General features: G+C 41.0%; 1 long non-coding RNA gene across 1 annotated transcript; it reads right to left on the bottom strand.

The window, feature by feature from the left end:
* Nucleotides 1–3746: 3746 nt before the first annotated feature.
* Nucleotides 3747–8623, bottom strand: LOC126386788 (uncharacterized). The gene is made up of 3 exons (XR_007569536.1): nucleotides 8511–8623; nucleotides 8163–8406; nucleotides 3747–8052 (listed from the first exon to the last, which is right to left on the bottom strand). It is a non-coding gene; the product is annotated as an uncharacterized LOC126386788 (long non-coding RNA).
* Nucleotides 8624–12293: the final 3670 nt, after the last annotated feature.

A 12293-nucleotide genomic window follows, 5' to 3' on the forward strand; every position in this document is an offset into this window, starting at 1 on the left:
TACTGTGACAACACTAATCTGGAGGGGGTTCATCTGCAAAAACTAATGAAAAACTAAACAATGATATTCGGTATTCGGTACTCGGTATTCGGCCAAGCGTTTAATAATATTCGGCTTCGGCTTCGGCCACAAATTTTCATTTCGGTGCATCCCTAACAAGAAGTGATTGAATCTAACTCGAGTCATTAATTGAGACTGAAAGTGGGACATCTGCCAATGTAGTGCAGCAGCAGCACTGAGTGAATGTGCAAGGATTAATCAAATTGGACTTGGGTCGAGACCTCTGCCAATCAAGGCCAAGGGTGTATTCACGGGCTTCTCAGATGGTTGTTCTTTTGACTTTGGTGTGTTCATGAGCTTTAAGGTGTAATGTGGAAACTACATGGATGCTACAAAGAAAATGTTTTGTATTTTATCACTTTGAGCATAACAACACAATAACGAAGAGCAAAGGAAACAGATCAGGTGAGCCTATAATCAGGACCTCTTTTCAAATTATTCCAACACCTCATGAATGCAACACAACTGGTCACAAATGAAACTAACAACATCCTGCAGATTATCGTACTGTTTCGTTATGGAGAGACCTCTTGATGTAAGAATTTATTCATGTTTATTTTCAACAATTGAATAACCATGCCTATTGAGCAGTAGTCCCAGAGCATCAAACTTATTGCCCAGTTTAAAGCGAAATGCAATGAGCTGATATAGGACTGGCTGAGTGGAAACAAACATATGGTTCAGAGGAAATGTAAAAGGTTCAGTATTGCAAGAGAATGCAAAAGTAATATTGTGAGGTAAGGCCAAACATATTACGAGGGAATGCAAGCCAGTCGAACTAGGACTACATCTGTCACAGCCACTGGAGGGAAGGGACGCACTGGACATATTGGAGACGCTTGGTGTGTGCGCTTAGTTCCTTCTTAGCTGCAGCTCTACTGATGAACTGCAAGAATACTAAATTTCACATTTGTTTGTTGTGTAAAAAAAACGTTAAACATGATTTGATTGTTTCCCTCCCTTCTGTTAAGACAGGTGTATTTTATATCTGTTCTGTAAATAACATTTACCTCCTCCTGCTCCAACTCAGCTAATTTTACTATGTTACACCACAAATACGTGAGTTGAACTCTGATGTGAAATTTGATCATGGCCTCCGCTCACATCCACATTAATAAATGCCAAGCTTTGCATGGAAATGACCGTACGCTCAGTTTTCTGTTGTACGTTTGTTGGATGAGGGCCAGTTACACTAAGCGATCACCTCACATCCCATTTGCTATTCAACTCACTACTTCAGACTGCAGCTGACAGCGCACATGGCCTATCATTTGTTGGTTTAAATCCTGATATTGATTTGGAGACAGTGACATGGTTTGATGCTAGTCCAGCTGTTGAACTTACTGACAAATTATATTTACTGTTTGTCAATCATATGCAATGTTATTACATGAATCTTGCTAGCCTAACGTTAGCTTTCTGGCTAATAGCCAAGCTAAGGGTTCTATGAGCTGACAGGACTAGAACTATCTCTTGTTGCCAAGTCATATCTAAGATTCATTCTTTTATTGGAGTACTGAAAGTTTCAACTGCATAAAACCGTGTGGCATGGTAACGATTGTTCCGGGTTTTTAGGCAACTCCCAGGTGATACCAGGAAAACTGTGTTATGGCTTGTGAAAAACTTCTGTGATCACAAAACTCATTAAAATATAAGTACATATAACTATATATCTGTACATAGCAGTCAAATATTTAAATGCGTTGAATGTTAGTGTTGTTCAGCTTTGTTGTCCTTGTTTTTAAGCTGTATTCCTATTCTGTGTATGTACATAGAAAGCAACAGAGGACCGAAGTCAAATCATCCTCATCCTTGCAGCAGAATGGGTTTCCCCCATCTTTATCTGACTCAAAATATGGCATAATAATAAAATAATTCAATAAAATGTGAAGTTAACAATAACATTTATTGGAATGTTTGTCAGAAAAACTGGTGTTTAAAATGGGTGCTTGCCATTAAATCATAGTGCATAAATAAATCAATTAAACATTAACAAAAAGATTGACAGTAAAAATAATCAGTTACTGAAAAAAGTCTCTCAGAGCACAGCTGGAACCATGACATATATAATTTCCTTCTTAGGCCTGCAAGTGAAGATCAACAATAGCATCTAACCTGCCTGAGAAGGCTTTGGCCAGCATCCCAGCATCCTTCCGTGTACTCTGTTGGGAGGAGGCAGTGTGTGATGCTCAGCTGTTCAATCCTCAGCAGGGACCACAGAGCAACTCTGACACATTCAGAGAACACAGCACTAACAGCACTAACAGCCCTAACAGCCTGCAGGGACTAACCTTCTGCTCACTACCAGGAGCTACCTGTAAAAAGGGCAGCAGCAGTCAGAGCACAGAGCTACGGCTGTGCATTAAGTTTACACATCACTGCTCCACAAATAAAACTCAACAGTGACTAATAGTTATCAAGGTATTGTTTAGGAGATTGTAATGTTTCAATTATTCTTATTTGTTTAAGGCTCCATGCCTTTTGCACTGATGAAAGCCGAGTACCAAGGAGCACTGGACAGTGGTTTCACTGAGACCAGTTCAGCAAGTGTTTTATACACAGCAGAGTATTTATAATTAACCGCATTCTAATTTGGAAAAATGTCTCTAAATATACCAAATTACAATCCATTCCATAGTTAAGTTTCCAAGTTAAAGATTTAAAAATGTGTTTGTGAAATTTACACACAACTAAATTAAATACTGTGAAAACATTACCCAGTGTCGTAGATGGCCACAGCTGGACTCTAAAAGCTAAGAGCTAGATTATTTTTATATCTGTTTTTGGTGGTCAGATATAAAAGGTCAAGGTCACTGTGACCATGTCTAGCTCATTCTTGAGGGAAGTTCTTCAAATTTGGCATAAACCTTCTCTTCAAACCAAGGATGACCCGATTAGATTTTGGTGGTCAAGAGACAAAGGTCACGGTCACCATGACCTTGCATCCATCACATTCTCATGAACGTTATATTTCAAGACCAGCTTTAAGGACTTTCATTAAATTGTCTGTCTTGTCTGTCTTGTTCTTGTGAACACAATTTTTCAAGGACACCTTGAGAGAATTTCTACAATTTTGGCACAAATCTCCACTTAGACTCAAAGATAAACTGATATGTTTTTGGTGGTCATAGGGCAAAGGTCAAGGTCACCGTGACCTTGTCTGTCTCATTCTTGTGGACGCGATAATTCGAGAACACTTGAGGGAATTTTTTGAAAATGTTCACTTGGACTCAACAATGAACTGATTGGATTTTGTTGGTCAAAGGTCAAGGTCAATGTGGCCTTGTATCTGTGTCATTCTCATGAACCTTATAACTCAAGACCTCCTTAAGGGAATTTCTTTGGCACACACATCCACTTTGGCTGAAAAATACACTGATTAGAATTTTGTGGTCAAATGTCAAAGTCATTTACTCTGTGACATCATAATGTTCTGCATGAAATATAATCTGGCCATTATTCAACATCATATCTCAGGAACAGAAGGGGAGACAATTAGTCAGATACTTAATTGGTAAAACTGATCTTGTATTCCCACCTTAAAACTGTACTATTTGTATAGATATTCTTTGTTGTAGGGAGGAAAATGTGTGTGAAGCATCCATGTTTTCACAGACACGGATGTAAACTGTTAGAGAAACTTGACTACTGCGCAGAGGCATACAACCACAGGGTGGTAATTCTAGTTTCATGATATTTTGCTTTTTCATGCTTTCAGGCAATCAGGAGAGTCACGAATTGGCAGCGTGTTTCTGTTGTTATTGCTGTGTATGTTGCAGCTTTTGTTGTGATGGTGACCTCAGCCTGTGGTGATGACATAGATATTTTACAAAATGTAATGTGGACTAGGTAGACAAACTGTGCATATTGTTATTGCCTTGTCCACTGATCTTGTAACGTCTTGTAGATACACACAGATTTTACTGGCAAGCTGCTTTACTCCAGGAGACAAAATGGCATCTTTAGATTGTAAGAAGCAAAAAACAAGGATTTACACACATGGCATTGCATGGTAGTCACAGGGCATATTACTACTTTAATCATTTTTCAATGTCCCCTGGGCTTTGTTCAGTGAGAAATATTCAATCAATCAATCGATCAATTTTATTTCTAAAGCCCAATATCACGCATAACAATTTGCCTCAGAGGACTTGTTAAAGTCCCCCAATTGGGCCTTTTATTGCCTGTGCACTTTTGTCTTTGACAAGGTTACATTTTTCTGCTCAGCAGCTGATAAAAGCTAAGCTCTGGGTTTTTAGCCTTATTGACCAAGCAGCCCAGCACACAGCAACTTTTCGGCATTTGGACTTAGGGAAAACTCAACAGGCTGGAAACGGAGGGGGAAAGTGTGAGGGGAAAGCGGGCCTCGTTTCCCCTTTGGGGGCGTGGCTTTCAGATTATGACACGTTGTGCTCTGTCTCTATTTTCCAGCATGGTGGCTGCGGTGAGAGTGGTAAGTGCTAAAGACAGTTGATGTTGACGCTTGTTAAACGTTAGCTTGCTAGCTAGCTAGCTAGTGCTAGCTAAGTTAACGTTAGCTGCTGCTGCTGCTGCTACTCTCGTCCATGTTCAGTCACACCTGTTCACACTGCGCGGACTTGGAACACAACAACGTGAAATTCCACACCACGTCTGTACCGCGCTTGTGTGTATGGTTTAAACGTGGAGATGCACTGCGCGAATATTCTGCAAATCCGTTCCGCATTTCCGCATCGGGCAGTGAGAGTGAACGTTAAGACTGATAGATCAATAGCTGTTGAAGTTGTTGTAGCTCGATCCATTTACATCACACTTTGAAGTTAATTTAGTTTAAATTGAAAATCTCTTGCATAGATTCAACCATGACCTTAGAAAGACATGGTAACAACAACAGATAATATCTTGTGCTTGGGAGCTGGTATGTCCCCGACCTTAGCTCACTGAGCTAGCTGGCCCTGTCCCTCAAGTAAGAGGAACTGTTTTTGGAATATATCTGCATGAGCAGCATTTGCATCTGTCCATAGTCCCACTACTGGCACTCCAGCTCCCTCAGCATGACTCAGGCTCAGTTTAATGCAATTAAAGATGTAGGCAGAGGAGAAACGACTGTTCCTCTGTGTTGTATCCTAACCTGGGGCAGTTGAGGGCACATCTGTACACTCTGAACCTTTCTTTGTGCACCCTGAGGCTGAAATCAACACCTAATCATCGCCAGGTTGGAATGACTGAGCAGTAGGCTGTGGATAAATTTGTTATCCACTCCCCATAATTTAATTACAGGAGGCACACAGGAATCATTACTGCTAATTAGATGCAATCAGACCTAAGGGCAAAATATGACCCTTGAATTTGTAAATTAGAATGGTGAATGTTACTTCTGTCCCAGTGCTACTCCGTGCAGCAAATAAACTTACTGGATCATTTAAACGGACCAATTTTAAAGTCAAAAACTCAGTAAAGGTGCTGTATCAAATACAAATACTTTTCATGTCATCGAAGGCTCCCTTTTAATCCCTGTTTTTGTAATCATGTTTTTCCTCCTTCAGAGCTAGATGCTGTTTTTTCGACCTGGAGATGGAACGGTCTTTTTGCCATCAATGAACTGTACACTGATCATGCAATCTGATAATTTGCCCAGCTTAAAGCAAAATTTACACTGCACTCACCCCATAACACTCGGGTACTATGTCAGAGGATATTGTTAGGTTACTTTGTAACCTTGGTTCTCTGAGTGAGGAGATTATCTCCACACCCAGTAGTAATATCATAACTATGGGATTTATCCCCATCTGGGGTAATTGACGTGGAAACATTAATAATCTTTAAGACACACCAACACATACCATGCGCCAGGCTTTAAAAGCCCCACTTTGCTCATGCACCCAGGTTCCACCCACTTCTGATTGAAGTCCCACCCGCTTATAATTTTAACCTCGCCCCCTGTTAGCTGGCTAAAATCCAACTAATCGAGGTGGCGTTTGCTTAGCGCTGTTTGATTTTATGGAAATGAAGTGAGGATTTTCTACCAGGAAGTTTATAAAGTAAATTAACATTATGATTTGAACCATAAACAGATGTCCATAGAAACCTATAAAGAGGAGTACGCTTTTTTTTTTTTTTTTACTTTAGTTTCTTTCTGTCTTACATCTGTAAGGAGGGATGGGAGAAGGTTAATGTTCCATTTTTTTAACTGCTACAATGTTTCTCTCTTTTCTTTCTGAAAAAGTTTTAAATAAAATATTTATTGGTATATGTTTATCCTGATGCAGCAAATCAATACTGCAGTCAGTGCTGTGTTTATGTGTGTAAGGATGAGTGCTGTTGCTGTGCATGTAGAGGCCAGTTAACTACAACTCTGGTGATTTCGGAAGTGATGCACTTTACTATTTAATCACTGGGTAATTTTTGTAATTACACTAATGGCTTCAGCAGTGTAGGTTGCTGGATGATGCTGTGAATGAAGACTTGGCCAAACCTGCAACAACAGCAGACAGCAGACAGAGGCTCTAGTTAGAGGAGAAGTATACTTGCTGCAGACAACACGTGTGCGTACGCATCATGGCTGCCATGCGTATTTTGCAGTCATTTGGCGCATAGGCTGCTCACTTTGACGTGAGGTAATGTGATGCATGCGCAAGATGCAATATTGACATGAACACTAGAGGCGCTCGTGCAAAGTAGACCTCTAGAGACCGTGAACGTGAGGTCAGAGGTCATTACAATGGCGGACAATAGTTTCGAAGAAAGGCTGTCAGACCTTGTCCGCAATTACAGGCATCTGTGATACCTCCTCGCCCATGCATAGTGACAAGTATGCATGTGCTAATAGCTGGCGACAGATTGGGGGGGTTTTGGGGATTGACGGTGTGACTGCCCAAAAAAACATGGAAGGCAATCCGGTATCGATATGATTTTGCTGCATCAGGATAAACATATAAAATAAATTATTTTTCAACTGGCCGCATCAGGTTGATTTTTAGGGGGAAGGCCTCGTCAGCAACAAAAACAGGGGGGCAGGTTACCTCACTCCCAGGTAGGACAGTTGGAGGTGGCAGAGACAGCTCGCCCTGAATGAGTTTTGATCCAAACTCTGACCTGGAAACCACCCCTGCATCACTATCACGGCCGTAAACACCAATGTCCACAACAGTGAATTTGTAGCGGACATCACAGACAGCCATAAGCACAAAACTGAAGTAGCCTTTGTAATTGTAGAAACTACTTCCACTGTTGGCTGGGGCATGAATCTGAACATGTTCTTCCTCCATTCGGATTCCCTCGGGTAGGCCACATAGTCATTCTGTAGAGCGGTCCATATTGCCTGACAGACCTCTTTGATGATCCCCTGACAGTCTTTGCTCCCAGTTTGCAGCTTGCAGACAGTGCTGTGAAGCTCATCCCTGTGGCCAGGAAAAGCAGAGTGACTGCAAGACATTCAGCCGGTGATATGGGCTTGGTGTGCGTGTTGCAATGCTGTATGTGCGGTTCAATAAGTGACAGGAGCTCGTCGAAAGCACCAACCGACATGCGGAAATATTCCCTGTGTTTTTCCTCATTGACGACGAGAGAAACAAACTCTCCATATGATTGGTTTAGGGGCCGGAGACGATGCCTTTTCCTCTGCCGAGATCTTAAAAGACATAAAATTATAATCTCCTCTTCATCGAGAGTATCCATGTTTGTGTATAGCCTACTACATCCGGAAATTCAGTGTCACCGCCTGCTTCGCTTTTCGCGACCTCTGTGTCTGAGTGCTGTGGTCTGCTCCTAGCAGAGACCACAAGTGTCAGGCGATTTGGCTGCGCTGACGAATGACTGTGCTGCAGGAGGTATACACACAGGCGCAGCACACTATGTACACGTACATTTGGCCACGCAGCCAGTATACTTGTGCCCTTAGAGGCTCTAGGTGGAGGTTTGGCTAAGCTGTCTGACAGAATCTGCAGGTGGAGGTGGTGGCTGCAGGTTCCTGACAGAGGCTGTAGATTGAGGAGGTAAGCTGTCTGCCAGAATCTGCCAGTGTGGAAAAAGAAGATGATGTAAACTGAATGTAAACACAAAGGTGGATTTAATTTATCAGCCCAGGTGTGCTATGTTTACACAGTTATGATTGTCTATCTTACCTGAAAGGTTGCATTTATTAGTGCATCTCTGCCCTTTGGTCCCTGGTGCATCTCTGGTCCCTGGTCAGCTGAGGTCTTCACATATGTATAGGTCAGGATTCAGCAGTATAGATTGCTGTAGATGAAGTATTGGCCACATTTCTCTCCCAAAATCTGCATGTGGAGGCAGCGGCTGCAGGTTGCAGACAGTGGCTGTAGATGGAAAAGCAGAGCTGTCTGCCAGATTCTGCCAGTGTGGAAATACCTGTTAGAAGAAGAAGATGATGTAAACTGAATGTAAAATAAAGATGGCTTTAATTTATCAGCCCAGGTGTGCTATTATTACACAGTTATGATTGTCTATCTTACCTGAAAGGTTATATTTATGAGAGCATCTCTGCTCTTTGGTCCCTGGTGCATCTCTGGTCCCTGGTCAGCTGAGGTCTTCACATGGTTATAGCATAGGATTCAGCGGTGTAGATTTCTGGATGATGCTGTAAATGAAGACTTGGCCAAACCTGCAAACACAGACACAGGTGAGCAAACTAGAGCGCTGCTCGGGCTGCATTTTCCTGACCGAACCCGACCCGAGTCCGAGACAATTATAACCGAGCCCGGCCGGAACCTGCACCACGGCACTGTACACACACTCAATGGAGCGTAGCTTGTGTTGCGTTCAGGCGTTGTCACGTAAATAACAAATTCCTGCAACATTTTTGATTTGTTATCATACAGTGGCTCTGAGCAGGAGAATTTGATCTGTTCTGTGCAATGCACCCTCAGCTCTGTCAAAAATAGACAAAGCGTGTATTTTTATTAGTCTGTGGTTCGCTTCTGAAAATGTGCTGAGGTGCAATCAGCACGGACGGCTGCCTGGTGGAGATCTGCGCTCTACTGAGTACACATTTCTAGCTTTATTTCGTTTTTTGTACGTGTGTGTTTCCTGTCTGTTTCTCTCTGAGTTTGGGATGGATGGTTTCACAGCCTGGTTGTACCTCTGTTTGTGTGTCCTGTGGGCGTGGTTCCCTCCCCCTGGCACTCCTCAAGCTCTCCCACTTTATTATGGCTCATTCACCTCATCTGTCCAATCTATTTAAATATTCACTGACATATGGGATTAACTGTGTAAGTTTTTACAATAATAATAATAATGTTTCATAGTGTGTTACAATGCTCTGCTTTTTTCTTGTTTCATCGTATAAGATATTAGAGATGGAGAAAGTACTATAATAATCTATAAAAACTGTAATCATAATCAGAATAACATAATTCCATGCACTGTTATATGATATTGTGGCCATATGTACGTTATATAACTCTTGGTACCTGTCACTAACAACTCTTTTTACCTGGACTTTTGTGCATGTTTGGAATTTCTATTTTTGTCCCCCAATGATCTGATTTGTCAGAGGTCAGGGTGTTGACAGGCTGTGAACCAGTCCTTTGAAGTTATCCTGCTCCGGAGCAGGTTAGCTGTTCAGCAAAAAGTTACCACAGTGATTATTCCAGTAAAAAGTGAACCAGCTCTGAAGTGCTAAAAACCTAGTCTGAGCAGGTTAGTGGCTGGGTGCAAACATTTATCAAAGTTACACAACGTTGCCAAGCAAAGGAATCACTGTTTCTGAAATTCCTCAGTTTGACCTCCCTGACCTCCACATTCTTATTTAGTTTACACTAAATGAACCTATGACTACTAAGGCATACTCATATTAAATATATAATATAGCTGATCATAATTCATAGGAGAGTAGGCTGTGTCAATACACACCCTCTGACTGGAGATAGAGCCTTATTTACAGCTGAGGATGAAAGAAAATCTTCCCTCTGCAGACTGTGTCTTCAGGCATCCTGAAATACATGCAGAAGTGAAACCATGCAGATAAATAGATGAGCAATGTTCCTCTTGGCTGCCTAACCACCCCTGTCGAGCCCCACCAATATACACCCAGCTGGCCAGAAAAACACACACAATGACACACTAACATACTGTACATAAACACACATACCATCACCAGCCCAGACTCCATGATGGCATGACCATCTGCCCCCAGCTACAAATGGGGCACGAGTTCTTTTTGACCGTGAGCGAGATGCTCAGGCTAATGGGACTCTGGCGTCTACATTCACCTTCAGTGCCAGTTTAACACCACACACACACACACACACACACCATGTGATTTGAACTGTGGTGTGTACTCATATTATTGCACTATAAACTCTGAAACTCTGTCACAGCCAAACAATTCACTAAAATATGTACATGCCGTGATCCCTATTTAATAATACAAAGGTTGAGTAGTTTAGAAACCACCATTTCTCCCTCTCCAAATTCATCTAGCTGTTGTTGGCTGGTCTGCATAACTAAGATGTATTTTGAAATTGGAGAGACAGAGACAGTTGGCTATGGAATACTGAGAAGAAGTGCAAAGACATCCACTGGAATACGTGGATTTTTGTACAGATCCAAAAGAGTCAGCGAAACAACTTTCTGCACCTATATTTCTGCTCAAAAGCTGTTTTGATGATTTTGTTTGCAGCAGAACTTATGTGAGACGAATGCGATAAAAAATGGCATCTGGTATAGGAGATAAGGAGTACAGACAGTTTGGTGGAGAGATTTGGAATATGTGTAAGCCAAAACATCTGCCTTGAAAGACTACGTTAAAAATGACTGAAATCAGTCATGTCAACTAAGAGCTTTAATCCATGAAAAGTGACCATAAGCAATTTACCCAGCAAGCACTCCGCTCAAACTCCAAAATGCAGGAGATAAGGGTCAGGATCTTTGGGTTCACCGAACTGCTCTGCTTCTATTGCTGAACTCTAATTTGGACCCTTTGTCGAATCGATCTTAAAAATGCGCCTGCAGGTAAAGGATTGATACAAAATACAAACACTGTAAGATATCAACAAAACATCAACTCAGAATAACACACCAATCTAATCAATCTCAAAGACAAGATACACAGGGGATGGCAGGGCTGAATGGCAGGAGCATGCATACTGGTTGCTAGTTGCCACTCTGTTGTTATACCACATTAAGTGTTTGGATACATGTATTACTTACTAATATGACACAAGAGGATGCACTGTAACGTAATTTGTGGCATGACAGTGATGTGGTCAGGACCAAGGTGATCGGCCCATGTCCTGACTGCAGCAGTTGAATTATTTCAGTTGAATTATTGCACCAATTATTGCACAGTATTACTCAGTATCAGCCCGATTATAGCCCAACGCAGTGACGTACGGCATCGGCATGAATCGTGATAATCGTACACAATTGACCTATGGCTAAGCCACACCCCTATCCACTCACTCGGACAAAATATCAACATTCAGTGACCAGCGCTATGGCAGGTGTCACAGTACACAGCATTTCTCAGGAGGGAATTGATGATTTTTGGAGACATAATGATCAGATGTCATTGAGAAGTAACCAAAAGGGCCTAAACTACACATTGGAGGGATATATTAATCATTTTATTGTTGAGAAGGTCGATGAAAAGCTTAAATTACAAGCCAAAATTTACAGGTCGCAGTGTAAGCGTGATAAACCATCTCGTTGCCGCCACCATCAAAGACAACAAGATAAAGGATCAGCATTGTTCCACTGAAGTTAAGGTTTTTGGCTCAGAATATGAGAAAAGGTTAACGGCCTTTTTACCATCTTTACCAAGAGTGTCTCTCTGTTAGTTTGGTGCTACAGTATTTACATTGAATCATTCAGCATAACACTTTGCCAACCTTNAAAGTGTAAAAAATACACCTCGTCATATATATATATATATATATATATGTGTGTGTGTGTGTGTATATATATATATACATATATATGTGTGTGTGTGTGTGTGTGTGTGTGTTTATATACATATATATATATATATATATAAACACTAATATATGACAGAAGCAGATAGTGGCAGTAAAGTACTACTCAGCTATTTTAATAAGTTGAAAAATGAAGAATAATATATGATTAGGCTATATATAAATATATACACATATATAAACAATATATGAATATATTATATATCTATATATAACATATAACACAATAGATAGAAGTTATATATCAAAGAAAATTAAAATATATAAATCAGAGAGTATCAATATAATTCATATATATATATATATAAATATATATATATA

The sequence above is a fragment of the Epinephelus moara genome, chromosome 24 (genome assembly GCF_006386435.1).
Source record: "Epinephelus moara isolate mb chromosome 24, YSFRI_EMoa_1.0, whole genome shotgun sequence".
Taxonomy (NCBI): Eukaryota; Metazoa; Chordata; class Actinopteri; order Perciformes; family Serranidae; genus Epinephelus; species Epinephelus moara.